At 32.0% G+C, this 3607-nt stretch overlaps 1 long non-coding RNA gene across 1 annotated transcript; it reads left to right on the forward strand.

Moving 5' to 3' along the window:
- Window positions 1-350: 350 nt before the first annotated feature.
- On the forward strand, window positions 351-3302 carry LOC110684917. The gene is made up of 4 exons (XR_002503888.1): window positions 351-736; window positions 1706-1790; window positions 1903-2001; window positions 2994-3302. It is a non-coding gene; the product is annotated as an uncharacterized LOC110684917 (long non-coding RNA).
- Window positions 3303-3607: the final 305 nt, after the last annotated feature.

Genomic DNA, 3607 nt, shown 5'->3' on the forward strand with positions numbered 1-3607 from the left:
CCCATATGTGTTCTACATATGGACATAACCCTCTGGGAATTCATGCTCAATCTACCTGATTGAACGCTGTGCACATTAAATGGTACATCCGAGAATGTTGAATTCACCAAACCATGGAAGCGAGTTTTTCTAAACTCGCGGTGTCCCATCCACTCGCGCCAACCCTTCACGGTTAGTCTTCCGCGCGGTGCATCCGGACAATTAACCATGGACCCTCTTTGACTAACCCATATCCCGAACTTTAGAGAACTAGAGCCATGGTTAGGTTGCAAACTCAATGCATCATGTTGTGCCTACACTACACCAAAAACTATATTAGAGATCGCAAAATATAGAACGGTTATCAAAGGTAGGCGTTCTCTGGAATAATATAGATCGTCTTTATATAAGAGACGTTCTGTATGTTAATAATTATTTTTTTTTAGATGATATAGAACGGTCATCTTGATAACCGTTTTATATTGTATTAATTTTTTTTTTAAATTAAGATGAAATTATACACGCGATTTACCCAAATTATCAAAGGCGGCTAAAAGGGAAAAGTGAAGCGCGCTTCTCTTTCACTTTTCATTAGAATACTGAATTAAAAAATAAATTTACCCAAACCTCTTTCTAGACTCATTCATCAGAAAAAAAAAGTACGAAACCTCCATTAAACCTCCATATCAAAACCTTCATCAGCCACTCCCGCTTACAGTGCCGCTCCACCGCCGCAGCATCGCACCAGTAAATTAAGGTAGGCTCGATTGTTTTTTTTTTTTTTTTTTGGTTCGAATTTTCTTCTCAAATAGTAATTTGATTCTGATAAGTGTCAATCTAATTGCATGCATCATTCAAATTATGAAAGAAACCTAAGTGAATTCGTAGTTTTCATATATTAAAGTAATTTGCAATTCGAATTTTAGGTGATTGAAAAAAAATTTCACAGTTCTAGTTTTTGGGATAAATTCCGAATTATAGTAGTTAGTTCAATCAAACTACCCTTAATTTTGTCGAATTTACTTTAATTTCAATTGTAATCAAAATTATTTTAGCCAAATTAATCTTACCTAAGTTCAATTTAGAACCCTAATCAGATTAAGAAAAAAGAACAAAGAGAGAGGACATCCTTGCAAAGCATGCTAAGCTAGAAGAGAGTGTAATTTGATGTACTAGTTGTGTAATTTGGATACCCCCTCCTGTTTGTATAAATGCAGTAAGCAATGACTTTGCATCTTTTGAACAACCTGTTGCATCTCATTCTGATGCCTATGGGCAGAGAACTAAACGCTGTAAACTCTATTTTTATTAGCTAATTGACCTCCTTCCTCTTCAAAAAAAAAAAAAAAAAAAAAAGTGAGATAAACATACGATTTTTTGTTTTGGTTTAGTGGTGGAAATATATGCTGTTGGTAGAATTGATGAGGATATGGCTGAGCCAGGTTCGGCTAAAAACAAAATGTTTGGGTTTTTGTGTTTACATCTGCTTTTGGATAAGAATTGTTATATACATGTAAAAGTGAGTTTGTTAGCTTGTTTTATTTACATTGTTGTAGGAATTAACTATAGTAGTGTATGTTAAAATTATATCCATAAGATGAACCTCCCAAATTTGCTCAAACAATAATCAACAATTATGTGCTAGATTACTTATTTTGTTACATGTTAACTTCTTTTTATGAAAGTATTTCAATACTATTACTCTAATATTTTGATAATTACTTAGGGCAATGATCAATTTTAGCGCGGAACATTGAAAGGATATCACAAAAATAAAGAAGAAACCTTACATTAAATGGATAAGCATAGAGGTATTTGTATCTTTAATATAATTTTGCAATGCTTAGTACATAATATATGTTGATACATTATATATAACTAGGTGTTTGATTTAAACCTCCCTTTTTTTTTGGTTTGTATTAGTGTCCTCGTCAAGCTAATGGCTCTAGTGATAGTGGATATTACGTTTGTCGCTACATGATTGAGACAATTGAATCTAGGCAAATGATCATCCCCGATAAGGTACGACATTTAGTTTTAATGTATTTTGAATAGCTGATGCACACATCTGACTATACTCTCTAAAATTTGTAGTTTTTGCACAATTATGCTCTCTAAAATTACTGCTGGGCCCTACAATGGTGGGTCTACGGTTGTTTTGAGATTTTATTTGTTGGGTTTTGATGGAAAATTTGTGAATGTACCTCAGTTTGTTTGTAGTCAAAATGGGGTTAGTTTTGATAGGAAATTGGGTGTGATTGTGGATGTAAGTCATGGGATGAAGGTTATGATTTCTGAAATGATTAATTATTTGGCTTTGTACTCAGCTTCAGGGGGGAAAGTATGGGTTTGTGGGATGAAATTGATTGGGGATGGGAGGAGTTTGAGGTTAGTGAAGTGTGCTGTGATTGATTGTAGTTTGAGATAAGCACACAAGCAGTTAATGCACTGTACATTTAACAACAATATGCAGCTTTACTCTTATTTTTCTTGGGCCTAAAAGAGTGTCCAAATAACATAGCTGTATCATAGTATTAGAAACATGTTAATTTCAATTATAACTCCTGCACCTGTTAAGCTGTTACATTAATCTATTAAATCAAGGCATAAAGTGTGTGGTAGGTAGTTATTTAGCTAAATAATACATCTACATTACTGTTGCATTTTTGCATCTGTTACTTTATGCTTCAGTCATCTGTAATAGACTCAAATCAGTAACACAACAAAACCAATATAACAGCAATGCAAGTTGTAATAGGAAACCAATATAACAGCAATGCAAGTTGTAATAGGCTTGTTGTCGGACTTGTAATTTCTGATTTTGAACTTCTGTTGTTGAATTTTCTGTATCACCCACTGTTAATCTATTCAGAATCCATTCTGATTGATTTGCAAAAATGGCAGCATCCACCAATTTTTAGTAATTCTATGTATCATTGTGCAATATCCTTAAATGTAGACCAATTTATTGTATATTATTAACTAATATGTATGTATTTTATATTGTTTTGTAGTATTTTAAGCAAGTTCCTCATACATATTCTCAACAAATGATTGACGAGCTTAGGGAAAGGTGGATTTCATATGTTACCGGATACCATCAACCAATTGACGACGACGATGATTTATGTGTATTGTAGATCTATATGGTATTGGTATATTTTGGGCATCAATTTTTTTTTTAAATCACATTAAATAGAAAGGTTTTTGTTATTTAACTCACGTATTTGTTTGTATAGAACAAATTTTGTATGAATGATTCAATTTAATTGTGGTTGGATGTTTTAAATTATATATATGAAGTATATTTTGATGGCTTTCGTTGTATCTGGAAATATTTTTGTTAATTTTATTATACAGAAAGTTATATTGCACGTACAGGATCTTGGATTTATTTTACATATGAAATGTGAATATTTTCTTACAGGATATATAAATTTACAAGATATAAAACAGGAATACAGGTCGAAAATGAAATACAAAAATAATTCAGATTATTAAAATACAGGAATAATACGGTATAAAATACGTAGAGGGGTAATTCGAATAATTAAATACATATGGCCGGATTTTTTTTTTTAAAAAAAAAACATTAGAGAACTGTTATCTAACTTAAACGTTCTCTATT

This window comes from Chenopodium quinoa, unplaced genomic scaffold (assembly GCF_001683475.1).
Source record: "Chenopodium quinoa cultivar QQ74 unplaced genomic scaffold, ASM168347v1, whole genome shotgun sequence".
NCBI lineage: Eukaryota > Viridiplantae > Streptophyta > Magnoliopsida > Caryophyllales > Amaranthaceae > Chenopodium > Chenopodium quinoa.